Source organism: Bubalus bubalis, chromosome 19 (assembly GCF_019923935.1).
Source record: "Bubalus bubalis isolate 160015118507 breed Murrah chromosome 19, NDDB_SH_1, whole genome shotgun sequence".
Lineage (NCBI taxonomy): Eukaryota > Metazoa > Chordata > Mammalia > Artiodactyla > Bovidae > Bubalus > Bubalus bubalis.
Window position 1 is genome coordinate 12,675,917 of NC_059175.1, and position 17,020 is coordinate 12,692,936.

Below are 17,020 nucleotides of genomic sequence, written 5' to 3' on the forward strand. Positions count from 1 at the left end.
GTTGGTAACATTGTTGGCAAATATTTTTTCCCACTCTGTAGGTTTCTTTTCATATTGTTTATGGTTTCTTTTGCTGTGCCTAAGCTTCCAAGTTTGATTAGGTCCCACTGGCTTATTTTTGCTTTCATTTCTTCTGTCTTGGGAGACAGACCTAAGAAAACATTGCTGCAATTTATGTCCGAGAATATTTTGCCTATATTCTCTTAGGAGTTTTATGGCTCCATGTCTTATATTTAAGTCTTTAAGCCATTGTAAATTTATTTTTTGTGTATGATGTGAGGAAGTGTTCTAACTTAATTGATTTACATGCACTGTCCAGCTCTCCAAGCACCACTTGCTGAAGAAATGTTCTTTTCTCCTTTATATATTCTTGCCTCCTTATTGAAAATTTATTGTCTGTAGGTATGTGGGTTTATTTTTGGGCTCTCTATTTTGCACCATTGTGCCAATACTGTGCTGTTTTGATTACAGTAGCTTCATAGTATTATCTGTAGTCTGGGGAGGGTTATGCCTCCTGCTTTGTTCTTTATCCTCAGAATTGCTTGGGGTCTTTTGTTCCAAATAAATTTTAGGATTATTTGCTCTAGTTCTGTGAAAAATATTACAGGTAATTTGATATGGATTGCATTAAATCTATAGATTGATTTGGGTAGTATGACCATTTTAATAATATTAATTCTTCCAATCTAACAACATGGGGTATCTTTCCATTTCTTTGAATTATCTTCCATTTCTTTTATCAATATTATATATTAATAGTTCTCAGGGTATAAGCCTTCTACCTCCTTGGTCAGATCTATTCCAAAGTATTTTATTTTTTTAGGTAATTAAAAAAAATTTTTTTTTTAACTTTCTCTTTCTGATATCTCATTTTAACTATAAAGAAATGCAACAGATTTCTGTATGTTAAATCTTGTATTCTGCCACCCTGCTGAATTCATTTAACTGTTTTAATAGTTTTTGTATGGAGTCTTCAGGGTTTCAATGTAGAATATCTTGTCATCTGCATATAATGATAATTTTACCTCTTTCCTTCCAATTTGGATACCTTTTATTTCTTTTTCTTATATGATTGCTTTGGCTAGGACTTTCAATACCATGTTGAATAGGCTGTACACAGTAACACAATACTGTAAACCACCTATATGTCAACAGAAAAAAATAAAAACTACTATGCTGAATTGGTGAGAGTGGGCATCCTTGTACTGTTCCAGATTTTAGTAGCAATGCTTTCAGCTTTTCACCATTGAGTATTATGTTAGATGTGGGTTTTGTCATAAATAGCTTTTATTATGCTGACATATGCTTCCTCAATACCCATTTTGGTGAGAGGTTATTTTTTTTTTTTATCATTAATAGGTGTTGAATTCATTCAAATACCTTTTCTGAATCTATTGATATGATCATGTAGTTTTCATCTTTTCTTTTGTCTATGTGGTGTACCACATTAATTAATTTGCATATAATGAAGCATCCTTATGATCCTGGGATGAATCATGGTATATAAGTCTTTTTATGCATTGTTAGATTCAGTTTGCGGGGATAATATCTTACACATCAAAAGATAAGTAATATATCAAATGTCCTCTGGCTCTGATGTGAGCTTGTGTGTTTATTTTGTATGAATGACATGTTCACAGTGATTTTATAGGATAGACAACACACTTACCCCAATAGCCCAGATATAGCTGAGAGGATGCAAACATGTTCAACCAAGGATAGCACTCCCCCTGGTCCCTAATCCCAATCCTTTGTCATATTCAAGCATAGAATAGTACTTTCCTTCATTGCTATCAAGATCTTCTCTGTGTGTATATATATATCACACCATCTATCATCAAGATGGACCTGTCACTTCACCATGACTCAAAAACTACTGAAGAACAGAGGGGAAAACAAGGAATGGGCCACTGCTGCCAGTAAGTGAATATAAGACTATGAAACCAACTACTCATATCTTTTTTCATATTCTAACTTTTTTCCAAGAAGTCACATAATTTGATAGAATAACTCTAGTAGGAGTCTCTTCCTTTGACACTAACCAAGTGCCATCTTCAGTTATCTAATAGTTGTTACAGCCTTCCTACCTCTCCTTGGAACTTGCATTTGACTCTCCAGGTTATTTACCATCTTATTAAACAGTAATTCGGTGAGTGGTACAGAGTAAAAACATGGCTCAAATCATGTGTGTGTCAGCAGGTTGGGAAGCACACATAAGCCAAGGCACACACACATTAAAGAGCAGAAAGCAACCAAACACATGGTTACTGAAGTGTCTTCCACTTCTGGCATTTTGCATCTTGTGCCTCTGTCCGAATTGCAGATATAAGTAATGGCAGTACATGCTCAGTCGCTCAGTTGTGTCCAACTCTTTGTGACCCCATGGACTGTAGCCCTCCAGGCTCCTCTGTGCATGGGATTTCCCAGGCAAGAATACTGTACTGGGTAGCAATTCCCTTCTCCAGGGGAACTTCCTGACCCAGGGATCGAATCCAGGTCTCCTGCCTTGCTCGCAGATTCTTTACCCTCTGAGCCACCTGGCAAGCCCAGAGAGATGCTCATTAAACAGTCTAAGGTTTAGTTTCTGAAAAAAATAGTTAACTGAGTCACTAACCCACCCTGGATGAAGAAAGGAAAGAAAGAGAGGTATGAAGGTCAGGTAAGGTTAAAACAGGATGGTGCTAAGGTTTGCAGTGAAATCAGTCAGCTTCAACAGAAAGCAAGTGGTGGGAAATGGGGACATTAACTTCTCCTGATCCTCCAAATGCCAGAGCTATTTCCTCTAGGATTAAGTGTTCCACATCACCATATGAGGGAGAGCAGTAGAAACCTTACACCAGAAGCAAAGAAAAAATAAAAGTTATTATGGATTCATTTTAACACTTGGATAAAAAGAAAGGCAATGCATCAACTTTGAAAGAAATGGTTTCCAATTACATTCCAAAAATGTTGATTGAATGTGAGGGTACTATAACGGAAATGGGAGGATAGAGTGGTAAGTAAACATAGCCCCTGCAATCAGGAATATCTCAATCTAATAAGTGACTTGACCTTTGAAGTTCTCAGATTCTACAAAAATTACAACTCTTTTCCCCAAACACAGAGGCCGAAAAAAAACACAACACTTTGCTAACAGTCTCAGGCTATCTGTAAATCCTTAAGGTCCATGAATCCTACAGTAAGTACTTCTTCATCTACTGGGAGGAAAAATCATGCACCAGATACAGTAGAGGACAAATACATGTATTCATGTGAAAGTAATATTTACTACCATGTCTGGCATCACTTTTTGCAGGTAATAGTAATTAAAATGAAATTAACTTTGTGTGAAACCTAAATCATTTTGAACTGCCTCCTTATACTCGGTGTAGTTATTCTATTCAATTAATTCTGAATACAGACATTTCCTTTAGCTCCAAAATAGCAAGCTGAGCACTTCAATTGTTTCAATGGCTTAAATAATTTTTTTTGCTGTACTTTTGGTACAAAAATTCACTTGTATATTTGAATTCTTAGAAAAGCTCCATTTCTCTACATCACTTGTATTTATACAAGGCACAAGAGATTTTTTGAAAATCTTTTCTCATCATTTCTGCAGTGTCTCCTAAGAAACATGTTCCCAGATACAATGCTAACAGGTTGTTCAGATGGAAGGAATGAAGAGTAAGTAGAACTAAGAGAAAAAATAAAGAACAACTGGAAAACAGGAAAGACACATGAATTGAGTTGTTTTCAAGCTTCTAGGACTGTGCTGTCCAATATGGTAGCCACCAACCACACATGGCTATTTAAGTTCAGTTTAAATGAAAATTTTAGTTCCACAGTTGATTCAGCCTCATTTCAAGAGCTTAAAAGCTATGTGCAGCTAATGGCTACCATATTGGACACTGCCGAGTCTGGAACATTTCCATCATCTCAGAAAGGTCTGCTGGATAGCACCATTCCATTCTGGAAAGTAAAACATTAAGAATCTAATTAGTCTTGAACATAAAGTACATAGATTCAGAGACAAACTATTTTCAGCTAAGTTCTATTTATAAAGGAACAAAGGAGGTAGAAAACTGTTCAGATAGAGAATTTTGAGAGCAATGGAAAATGGTCCTATATTACACAGCACAGCACAAAGTACCTTGGACTCCATCTAAGATCCAAGTGTCTCTGGAGCTGCCAGCCAGTGGAAGATCTGTGGATTATTCCTGTTTACCAGCTAATAACAACATTTCCTGAGTTCCTAATATCTATGCATGCTCTGCAGAGAAAGAAAGTGCTAAAACAATAAGACATCTTAGCATTCAGGAATTTAGTAGGGAGGGACAGAAAAAGTTATTTATATATAAGACTTATTTATTTCAACATATATTTTAGAAATTAATATACATAACCTAGACCCAATAGTAAGAAAAATGAACGCTGTTAAAGGAAGAGAAATTGATAGAATGCCATCTCACTGGATGCTCTTGAACCAGGAATCAAGTAAACTCCCAGGAAAGGTGATGTAATTAAACTATCATATTAACTGGAACACCTTGTTCTATATGCAAACATCTGACAGATACACCCCAGTGGCTCTGCAGATAACAGCTGTTCTGATCTTTGGATATTGCTAAGCTGTGCCCAAAGCTGCTTTATCATAAAGCATGTCATGATGAAACTGAAGTGTTATCATGCACTCACGCATCTCTTTGGGAGCTCCAAAATGCCTCTAAACAACTATTTTTCACCTGGGAGCACATCCAAGATATTTTCCAATAAATGAAAACATAACCACTCCAATAATTTTCAGAGGTGGACTAATGTCTGTTTTAAGGAGTATGTGTAACTAGGTCACACTGCTCAAGACACACTTGATTAAAGTTCCAGATCTATTTAGGTTAGAATTTGATGTGTTTCTACTGCCAATATCTTGAAAATCTTGAAAGTCAATATTCCCACTCTAGCCCCAGTTTTCATTTCCTAAAATGTGTTTTAAAGTATTTTTTTCCTTTCTGAGAATGAATTAATATACCAGTACATAAAGTAAAACAGCAAGTTGTTAACCCAGATCTTCTTTCATGAGGATTTGATTAAGTTGAGGAGAAACACAGCAGGTAAGCATAAGATGTGCATATGTTCAACTGATAACCAGCTTCTAAAATCTACCTTTCACTTAAAGACTTTGACAGATCTCTGTAATTTAGGCTATCCTGATTCTAACTGATTAATGCAAGAAAAATGTTCTACCTTAACCACTGCTCAGAATCCCTTTAAATTACCACTGACCGGCAATCTGTCATCAGCAAATATGCTTATGTCAAATGCCCTTATAATGAGCCATCACACTTTCTAATATTTTCCTCCATTACCTAACCAGGAGATTAACACAATGCATACAACCTATGGAGAGGAGAGGAAATGAAATACTGGCTCTTGGTTTAAATGAGCAAACCCTCCACCCCCCAACACATCCTGAACAGTAGGGGGCGGGGGGAAGGAATGTATAATTTGAGAAAAGAATTACCTATTCATCTTCATCAATAGTTGACACCACCATCATTTGGCCTCTAGAAAAAAAGGATGTTTTAATTTGCTGGGAAGAATACATCTCTTCAGGGAGGAGATTTGGGGATCTGACCATGAATAATAATGAAGCAAGCAGAGTTTTATTCCTGTGTAAAATCTAGCTCTAGTCTTTCAATCCAAATGAGATTCTAGAAGTTGCAGGTGGAGGGCAAGGAATTCGACTTATTTATTGCAGTCCATGCAGGCATCCTTAATCCATACCAACTAGATTTACATTTCTTCTCAAATTAACATTAAGACAAAAGAAAAATGATAACATATTCCCATTTGTATTGGGTAGCTTGTAGCAACAACCTGAGTTTCAGAGAACCATCACTGTTCATAAGGCTGCTCACAATGGCCCTGCCTGGAATGGTCCCCTGGTAGTGAAACCAGGAACCACTGACAGTCTTCTCGCTATCACCCCACTCCTTCAGTACATGTAAAACACCCACTTGGCATCAGCAGCTTCCAATAAATAACTCAGGTTCATGCCAAAGCTGGAAACTCAGCATTTATTCATTTTAAGGAAGTTCTGATAGCCCACTATCAGTTATGGACAATGACAACACTTCTCTAAGCCCATCACTGGTTCTTTGCACCTAAGAAAGCTGAAAGAGAGCGACAACACGGTTGACCTTTTGTGGCTTCCTAGTCATGACTGCTTCCCAAGGGAAAAAAATTTAACAGGGTCGCAGAGCATTATGCAAGTCAGGTAGAGAGAATGAGAATCCGAGTAAAGCAGAACAAGAGGCCCTCAATACGCAGCATTGAAGTGATGTATAAATCAATAGAGCATGATTAAAACACTGCTCTATGAAGGGTCTGCATAGTTAATGTACATTTCATTATGAAAAAGAATGCTATCTTCAGACTAAATGCTTGGGCATGCTGTAGACAAGCAAAGTGTGTACCACACTGCTTAAATACATAGAATTCCAGGGAATAGAGCTAATCAACACCATCATCTCTGTAATTTCTCTTAAACAAAGCCCCTTGAAATATTTCACTTGTAACTTAAATGTCCTCATTAACACATACACACATTCCAAAGACCTATTTCCTAATATACTTTATCATTTACCAGACACATTCCCTTCAAAACCTGGCAATAAAAACCATACTATTCTTACTCAGACTGCATCCCAAAATCCATAACTAAATACCACCCCTAATTGCATGATCATTGTACTCACTCAAGTAAAACACACATTTACCTTATCTGTCCTATTAAATGGGTCAATTAAGTGCTGCTCCAATTCTTTCCTTTTCCAAAAAGCAAATCTAACAGCTAAATATGTTTTTGCTTCAATTAACTTCATGGAAAATGTAGTATTGTGTTTATAAAACAGAGCAAAAACTACCAAAAAAGAAAATAGGACTCAAAGATGAGATGGTTGGATGGCATCACTGACTCAGTGGACATGAATCTGAGCAAACTCTGGGAGATAATGAAGGACAGGGAAGCCTGGCATGCTGTGGTCCATGGAGATGCAAAGAGTCAGATACAACTTGTCGACTGAACAACAACAACTCAAGGAAAGCAAGGAAACACACAGCACTCAGCAGTCCCCTCTCTTTCCTCCCCTTAGCTTATCCCACCAGTACCTCCACCAGACCCAAATATTGGGGACTGACCTCTCGGTGCTATTGCCCTAAAAAGTTATATTTAGTACCTACTGGTGTAAAGATAGCCATCATGACTTTTGTTAGGAGCATTTTGCCAACCCCTTCCAAAAGAAAGGGTTCCTTCATCCTGTTTCTACATTTTACTTAAAGGGAAAGTGAAAATTGGTCTCAGTAAAATTCTTCTGATGGAGGTGTCCTCTGTTGCCTGTTTCCATAGATTCTCCCAGTGACATCTTTGAGCTAAGCTTGTTTACTGCTCAGCAGAAATCAAACCTTTTACAGCCATGACTTTTTCATCATTCAAAGGAATCTCATATTTCAGAAATTAAGCTTAGCTATCTGAAATGCACTGGAGACCTACCATGCAAAGAGTGAGAACAAGAATATTAAAATATTCAAGATCATATGCATTTACATGTAATTTATGGGCCATAAAAAAGCTTTGTTTACTCCAAATTCAGGGTGTGTTCTTACAAAGAGCCAAGACCTTTCAGAAGCCACCTATAGAACTATCTCAACTTAGATACACTTTAATATCTTTCCTATCTGAATTCAAATGCATTTTTATGGAGATTTATACTCTTAAAAATTTCAGCACACACCAGCATAAGAATTTTGATTTTAACTTACTCTATAATATGAAACTCAGAAAAGTCCCACATCTTTCCTAGTGTTAATTAAAATGGTCAAAATGGTCTAATGCCAATAATACTTTAGTTGCATGAAGAAAATAACAGTGGTCATTTATTCAAAATGCTTCCTATACTTCACTGTGCTTTCTACATGTTATCTCACATAATCTTCATGAAACAAACCAACCAGGTAGGTAGTATTATCTCCCATTTTGGAGCTGAAAACCTGAGCTATTTGGTTGGAGAAAACCAACAATGGTTTCCAACATGGGCCCAACCTAGGGTCCCACAGAAAAAAGTGCAGCACCCCAAATTTTGCCATTCTGTATCTAATGAGGACAGGCAACTTTAGCAGCAAAGAGAATAGAGAAAGACTTTCTCTCTCTCTCCCTCTCCACTCCCTCCACCAAATAAAAATCTGCATAAAAGATGTTTCCAGCACAACTAACCACCTTCTCTGCAGTGATGTGTTACCTAGGTAACTGGCAGGGACATGTTGTGTATGGCTCTTCAACTGCCCCCCTGAGACATCATCAGTTGCCTTAGCATGTTATTTCCTCAAAGAAAATGCTTCCACAGCACAGTGCACTTGGAAATAATACCTTTTCCTGCCTTCTCCCTCTCCCTACTCTGCTGAGTGAAGGTGTCTGGAGACTGGAGACCACAAAGAACTCCGAGGGGGATATCCTGCCTGTTAGAAGATGACATGAATAAACCTGAGCAGGTGTTTTCCACTCTGTGGGTTAAGATCCATCAGCAGAATCTATTTAACAAGTCAAAGTCAACATTTTAAAGAAATCAAAATTGAGTGAATTAGAAAATATCAGAATATTGTTACAGACAATTGGGTAAAGGACTGTTCTAAGTAACTCTGCTTCAGCAACGTATTCCGTAATCAGTTGCATATTTATCAGCATGTGTACTGAACTGAGATACAAAATGTATTTCTTATTGTAGGTTAGAAAGATTACTTGACTTCTCTCACCTTACCCCTCGGGGCAACTACCAAGCTCTGCTGAGGCTGTTGTCATTCAGTTGCCAAGTTGTGCCTCTTTGCGACCCCATGGACTGCATCACGCCAGGCCTCCCTGTTCCTCACCATCTCCCAGAGTTTGCCCAAGTTTATGTCCATTGAATTAGTGATGCCACCCAACTGTTTCATCCTCTGCTGAGATTACTTCCTAAGTATATACTGACCACATTGTCTCAAGCCCCAACTCCCTGCACACCACTTCCTAGGTTAAGCCACCATCTCTCACCAGAACCATTAGAATGGCCTCCAAACCAATCTGTTACATTGTCACATCCCCTTAAATCCACATCCTTTGCCAGAATGACCTATTCAAAATGAAGATCTGACCCTGTCAATCTCTTACTTAAAGAGGGATTGACACAGATACAGTATTGATACTATGTAGAAAACAGAAAACTAATCTGAACATACTGTATAGCACAGAGAACTCTACTTACTGCACTGTTGTGACCTGAGTGGGAAGGAAGTCCAAAAGGGAGGGAACATATGGTTGATTCACTTTGCTGCACAGTGTAAACTAATACATCACAGAGCAACAATACTCCAATAAAATGAAAAGGCAAGCAAACAAAACATTTCCTATGTGTTTATCTCTTCCGCTAGGCAAGGTTTTTATCCACTTTCTCCAGGTCTTTATTTAAATGTTATCTCCTTAGTAAGACCTTCCTTGACCACCGTATATAAATTTTGAACCTATGGCTGCCTTCCCATCCCCATCTTGGCTCCCTCCACTGGCTTCTTTGCTCTCTTTATCACTTACCACTAACTTGAGTGCATGCATGCCCATATTAGGTATATGTATACAAGTTAATACAATGTACATATTTTTAACCCAAGACCTTGTTTACTATCTGTTTCCCCAATTAGGAATGCCAACTTCACTTTTATCTGTTTTAATATGGCTATATTCCAATGCCTGACACATAACATGTTCTCAATAAATTCTTGTTTAATGAATAAATGAATGAATACCATCAAAATCAGATATCACAACAGAGTCAACTTTGAGCCTCCAGCACATTATCACTGTGCCTACTGCAGAGCTGATACATAATAAATGCTTGCATTTTAAAAAGTACAAGCTTTTTTTTTTTTTTTTTTTTTTTTTTGCTTCAGACTTGTATCCTTTTAGTAGATACAAGGACACAGGAAGACAAGGCTAGACAGTTAGCAGACCAAAAGAGAAGCACAAATTTTGAAATACCATCATACCTGGATAATGGGTAAGCAAGCTATCTAAGAAATGTTGAGGGATCTTGTAAGCCAGTACTATAAGAAGAGACATTTACTAATTTGGCATGAATACATAAAGGTTAAAAGCTTTTAATATCCATATTTTCAACACTCTTATTTGTTGATATTAAAATCATTAAAGCTCTGAAGGCATCTGAAGCAAATGACTCACCAGGTATCTTATTCTTTTGGCGGAAGGAGGATCTTACTTGGTAATAAGTCATGGGCACATCCAATATTTATAATCATTTTGAAAATCAGATTAAGAATGTAAGGAGAATGATAAAATATGCATATGTTCTTGAGGCTTAACACTAAGTCTCACACATGTACTGTAATGATTTCTGTTAAAGCACAAATTCATGAACAATACTTAAAACTAAAAAATATGAAGCCATTTTTAAAGCATCTCTTCAGATCAAATAAAAGATTAATATAGATATTCTAGTAAGAAAAGTATACTACTTCATCCTTAAGACATAAATTAAACACAACTGGCAGAAATTTAAAAAGAAAAGGTGAAATCATACAACCAGAAAAGTAGTGGCATTTCTTAAAAATGACAAAATCGTTCATTAAGAGCACAGGAGATGTAGGTGGTAAATAAGGAAAGAACCACTTTGGTTTTTTTTTTTTTTTTTTTTTTTTTTTTATGGGACATTTAAAGAGAGAGAGAAAAAAAAGGATGGTTACAGCCTATAGAAGAACCATTTAACTTAATATTTCTTGAAAAGGTTTGATATTTCATAATGTACAAAAATAATCACTAGTTACTAAGTTATGGCAAGAATGACCCAAAATCAAATCTCTAACTCATTACTAGCAGTCAGAGTTCCAGCTGGTTGGGGAGTTTACCATATATGAGTTTTAAACTTGCTCTGACCATGAAATATGCTTGGTTAACCAGGGAGACAGTTCAATACACAAAACCCTGCCCTGTACTTCTGTGCTCCATGCTTTCTAAGTGTATTTAAAAGCAACAACTAAAATCTCAAGAATAATGATAGAACTGTGGCTAAAGGAAAAAAAAAGAATTCCTTCCTTGGCCTGGAAGAAAATTAATACCTTGCTTAATAAGGTGGCCCAATAGGCAATCATCATATTTGCTTGGAAATAAAATAAGAGTAATTCCACTAAAAGTGACAATCTCATACTTTATATCCTTGAGTCAAACCTCCAAAATATGTTCCTTGTTTCCCTTCAGCTTGACATCCCCAGAAATATCCTGGCCACATATTGGCAAAGGGAGATGTGGGGCGGTGTTCCTGAGACTGATTTGGGAGAAAGTGCCTGGTTTAAGTTTCACCATCACCAAATGTTCTGCCTAAAGTATTCTTTAAAAAAAAACAAAAAACAAAAAGGAGACAAACTAAGAGAAGTCAGTTTCATAAAGCATCAGGTTTTAATAAAAATGTGATTTAGTTCTAAGTAATTTGGTCTCTCCTCTTAAATGACCTAGTTAAGTGACAAAAATGTATTATGCAATAATCTGACTAAAAAGGAAAAAAGAACCAATTTGAGATCGTTCCTGGGAAAAACATTCGAGTACCATCTCTGCAGATTCCCCTTTTCCTAGACAGCCACAAAGAAAGTTCAAGTTTTTATAAAGGAATAAGCAATTTCTAAGCAATTTCTCTTAATGTATCAAATTCTTTATACCTCTATGCAATATGAAAAATAATTAGCAATTTTCTTATCACTAAGGTTTATGACATTCTCCAGATTTCTAGAAGGACATCCTCTGAAAGGGCACATTCAGCAATGCAATAGCTAAAGCTCTTTTTAGTGATGTTAGCCCACAGCAGTGCCATATAGTAGGGAAGCAAACTTGGCTCTGGGCTATTTCTCAGGCCACTTAATAAACTAGGCTTAATAGGAGAGCTAGAGTCAAGAAGTCTAAAATAGACTTCATTGTGTTTAAAAAGATATTTCAATAACCAATGGAAAGAACCATCTTTCAGGAATTGGAAATGATCAGCCAATATTCTAGACAAAGATCTCTATAGACACATCTTAAAAGAAGAGACTTCTTATTAAAAGTGGTGTCCATCTAAGTTCCTGGTGCTGCCTCTCCTAACTTCTCACCAAAATGTCACTGAAGACTTAGAAAGGAGTGAATATTCATAGTACCTCCAACATCAAGCTTGCTGAAAACACTAAGGACTAGCAGAATCTGGCAAGTAACCATTGTAATGATAAGACAGAAATATCCCCATGCTTCTGCTCACAGCACACCCTCATTTCACTTCATTACTAGACTCTATTTTTAAACATGGGAATTGGCTTTATAACCTTTCTACCACTTTGGGGCTTCCCTGGTGTTTCAGAGGTAAAGAATCTGCCTGCCAATACAGGAGATGTGGGTTTGAACCCTGGGTCGGGAAGATCCCCTGGAGAAGGGAATGCAACCCACTCCAGGATTCTTGCCTAGAGAATCCCATGGACAGAGGAGCCTGGCAGGCTATAGTCCATGGGATTGCAAAGAGTTGGACACAACTGAGCGACTAAGCACAGCACAGCACCACTTCCTTGACTCAAGCATGTATCTTTTCAATGAAAATGACACCAGCAGTTTCATTCTCCACTTCAAACAGTGATCTGGGAATTAAGGAGAGCACTGCTTCCTGAATACATCTCCCTTGCTACTGCCCCTGTGACTGCCTCTCACAGTGGTCATCTCTCTCCACTCAGAAAGAGACATAAATCCCAGAGAGCTATTTAGAAACCAAGGTCAATGAGTATGTTGAGCATCAAAGTATATGAGCTGCTGCCAATATTTCTCACAGTCAAATTGTAGACTTCACTCACATGCATCTGACATACACTCATTGAGATCCCTCTATTTGCCAAGCACCATTCCATGTGCTCTGGACACATTTGTGTGGAAAATAAAAAGACAAAGATCCCTGCCCTTCTAGAATTTACATTCTAATGAGGGAGGCAGATAATAAACAGATATAGAAAGTTATATAATCTCGTAGAAAATTTAAAGCACAATGTAAACCGAAAAAAAAAAAAAAAATTAGACACCGTCAATGGAGTTGGAAGTGGATGGGAGGGGTGTCAATTTTAAATAGGGTGGCCAGTGTGAGTCTCAAGGAGAAGATGACATTTGGTAAAGGCTCAAAGGAGTTGAGGGAATTCACCTGTTGGATATCCAGGGGGAGAATTTCTAGACAGAAGCTTGAAACAGCCATGGCAGGGACCCTGAGGCAACAGCATGCCTGGCACATCCAAACAACAGCAAGGAAGCCACATGTTGGACAGCATGCAAGGGAGGGGAAAAGTATCAGGTTGGCCAAGAAGTTAATTTGGATTCTTCGGTAAGCTGTTCTGGAAAAATCCAAATGAATTTTGGCCAACCCAATAGGAGTTGGGAAGGTCTAAGAAGTAATGGCCCTAGTCATGTTTAAGGACTTTGGCTTTAATCCTCTGTACTCTGGAGTAACTGCAGAGTTTTGAGCAGGAAAGCAGGTTGATCTGACTCACATTTTGAAAGGATCACTTTGGCTGCTCTTTTGGATGTAGGTGGGCCGTGATGGAAGCAGGGGCATGATTTAGGAGACCACAGAAGTACCAACAATGAGAAGACATGGTGACTCGGGCCAGGGTAGTAGCAAAAAGAAGACGAGAATTGACCAGATCCTGGCTATGTATGAAAGTAAGGCTAAGAGAACTGTTCTGGATATGGCATGAGAAAGGATCAAAAGTTAGGGATGCTTTCAGCATAGCCTGAGCAAGTAGAAAGATGAAATCATTTACTAAGATGGGAAAGACTTGTCAAACAGGATTTGAAGCAAATGAAAAGCTCATTGTGAGACACGTTAAGTCCAAGATACCTATATGTCATTCAAGTAGAGATACATATCAAGTAGGCAGTTGGATATGCTCATCTAGAGTCTGGGAGAAAATTCAGGGCTAGAGACTTAAAGTCAGAGGCCATACGTATACAGATGTGGTAGCCATCATACCAGGTAAGATCACGAAGGACCGAGTAAAAATAGACAAGAGAGGAAGACTAAGAATACACTCTGGGCCAAGGGAGAAAGGAGGAACCAGCAAAGAAGAGTGATAAGGAGCAACTAGTGATGTATAAAGACGGCCAAGATTCTGAGCAGCCCTGGAGGTCAAATAAGAACTACATATGACAAAAAAGGAAGGACTAACCATAATACATGAGGTCTGAGAACTGACCACTGGAGTTCAGTCACCATTGAAGGGCATCAATAACCCCAATAAGAGTAGTCTCTATGGAGTGAGGGGATGAAAGTCTATACTGAGTTTAAGAGAAACTAGAGAAGGTCAGCAAATTTGGAAAACTCAGCAGTGGCCACAGGACTGGAAAAGTTTTCATTCCAATCCCAAAGAAAGGCAATGCCAAAGAATGCTCAAACTACCACACAATTGCACTCATCTCACACACTAGTAAAGTAATGCTCAAAATTCTCCAAGCCAGGCTTCAGCAACACATGAACTATGAACTCCCATATGTTCAAGCTGGTTTTAGAAAAGGCAGAGGAACCAGAGATCAAATTGCCAACATCCACTGGATCATGGAAAAAGCAAGAGAGTTCCAGAAAAACATCTATTTCTGCTTTATTGACTATGCCAAAGCCTTTGACTGTGTGGATCACAATAAACTGTGGAAAATTCTGAAAGAGATGGGAATACCAGACCACCTGACCTGCCTCTTGAGAAACCTATATGCAGGTCAGGAAGCAACAGTTAGAACTGGCCATGGAACAACAGACTGGTTCCAAATAGGAAAAGGAGTACGTCAAGGCTGTATATTGTCACCCTGCTTATTTAACTTCGATGTAGAGTACGTCATGAGAAATGCTGGGCTGGAAGAAGCACAAGCTGGAATCAAGATTGCCAGGAGAAATATCAATAACCTCAGATATGCAGATGATACCACCCTTATGACAGAAAATGAAGAGGAACTAAAAAGCCTCTTGATGAAAGTGAAAGAGGAGAGTGGAAAAGTTGGCTTAAAGCTCAACATTCAGAAAACGAAGATCATGGCATCTGGTCCCATCACTTCATGGGAAATAGATGGGGAAACAGTGGAAACAGTGTCAGACTTTGTTTTTTTGAGCTCCAAAATCACTGCAGATGGTGACTGCAGCCATGAAATTAAAAGACGCTTACTCCTTGGAAGGAAAGTTATGACCAACCTAGATAGCATATTGAAAAGCAGAGACATTACTTTGCCAACAAAGGTTCATCTAGTCAAGGCTATGGTTTTTCCAGTGGTCATGTATGGATGTGAGAGTTGGACCGTGAAGAAAGCTGAGCGCCAAAGAATTAATTCTTTTCAACTATGGTGTTGGAAAAGACTCTTGAGAGTCCCTTGGACTGCAAGGAGATCCAACCAGTCCATTCTGAAGGAGATCAGTCGTGGGTGTTTATTGGAAGGACTGATGCTAAAGCTGAAACTCCAATACTTTGGCCACCTCATGCAAAGAGCTGACTCATTGGAAAAGACTTTGATGCTGGGAGGGATTGGGGGCAGGAGGAGAAGGGGACAACAGAGGATGAGATGGCTGGATGGCTTCACTGACTCGATGGACATGAGTTTGAGTGAACTCCGGGAGTTGGTGATGGACAGGGAGGCCTGGTGTGCTGCAGTTCATGGGGTCGCAGGGAGTTGGACACGACTGAGCGACTGAACTGAACTGAACTGAGAGAAAGGTCAATTTGAGACAGTGTGTATAAATAACTCTTTGCAGAAGTTTGTCCAATAGAACAATGAAATAGCAGGCATCTGGTGGAAAAGCATGAGCAAGAGCAAATTTCTTGAAAGATGGGGCTATAACAAGCAGGGTTCAGGGAAGGATATATCTCAGGTATAAGAGAGAAGGGAGAAGTGCTAGGGTGGTTTCTTTCATTCTTGAGATATAACTGACATATAACTTTGTGTGCATTTAAGGTATATATTGCATTGATTTAAAACATTTATATATTGCAGCATGATTATCATAGTAGCAAGACAGAACGTCTTTATCATGCACATAATTATCATTTCCTTTTTACACAGACAAGATGCAATCATTTAGCAACTTTGAAGATTATAATATTGTTGATTACATTCACTGTGCTGCGCAGTAGACCTCTAGAACTTATTTATCCGTGAGTTAAAAGTTTGTACCCTCAGACAACACTTCCCCAATCTCCCCATCCTCCATAGGATAGCTTCATTTGCCTAGGCAAGAGACAGGATGGGGGCATTGAAGAGAAACTTCCTTTACACAGGAGCTTGAACAGTTAATTGTGACTAAAGTGAAAGTCACTCAGTCCAGTCTGACTCTCTGCAACCCCATAGACTGTATCCTGTCAGGCTCCTCTGTCCATGGAATTTTTCAGACAAGAAATACTGGAGTGGGTTGCCATTTCCTTCTCCAGGGGATCTTCCCAACCCAGGGATTGAAACAGGGTCTCCTGCATTGCAGGTAGATTCTTTACCATCTGAGCTACCAGGAAAGCCCTATTCAACAAGCAGGAAGAGAGCCTAGCAGAGAGGATGCTGGGTGGGGGATGGGTAAGGGAATGTCTGGAACCTCTCTTCTGTCTCAGTTCTCACCAACGTAGGAATCATCAGCCTCTAGTGAAGATGGAAGGAGAGATGCTTAAGGTTTGAAGAGAAACAAGGTCAGGAAATAACACTGGAAAAAAAAAAAGACACTGTCATTTTTAAATAAGAAAAAAATTTTAATTAAATTATTCAACTCAAGCTTTGAAAAAAATCAAACCTAAGGGAACCAAAAGAATCACTAAAAAGATAAAAGCAGAAATTAAGGGATTAGAATACAAACAGTAGAACAGCTGGTTCTTTGAAAAGATGAATAAAATATACAAAACTCTTGCAAAGCTCATCAAGGAAGAGAAAAAAAAATACAATTACACAACCTTGGAAATAAGAAAATGGATATAACCAAAGAGACAAAGGAGATTT

The 17,020-nt window shown here is 38.3% G+C and overlaps 1 protein-coding gene across 13 annotated transcripts in view; it reads right to left on the minus strand.

Moving 5' to 3' along the window:
* MAST4 (microtubule associated serine/threonine kinase family member 4) overlaps positions 1-17,020 on the minus strand; it is a 614,032-nt gene that overhangs the window by 464,452 nt on the left and 132,560 nt on the right. Inside the window, exon 2 of one of the 13 annotated variants that reach the window (XM_044932669.2) lies at positions 5,498-5,540. The exons of the other annotated variants lie outside the window; for them this stretch is intronic. The gene's annotated coding sequence lies outside the window, so the exon portion shown is untranslated. The remainder of the gene's footprint in view (positions 1-5,497; positions 5,541-17,020) is intronic. 13 annotated transcript variants of the gene reach the window in all.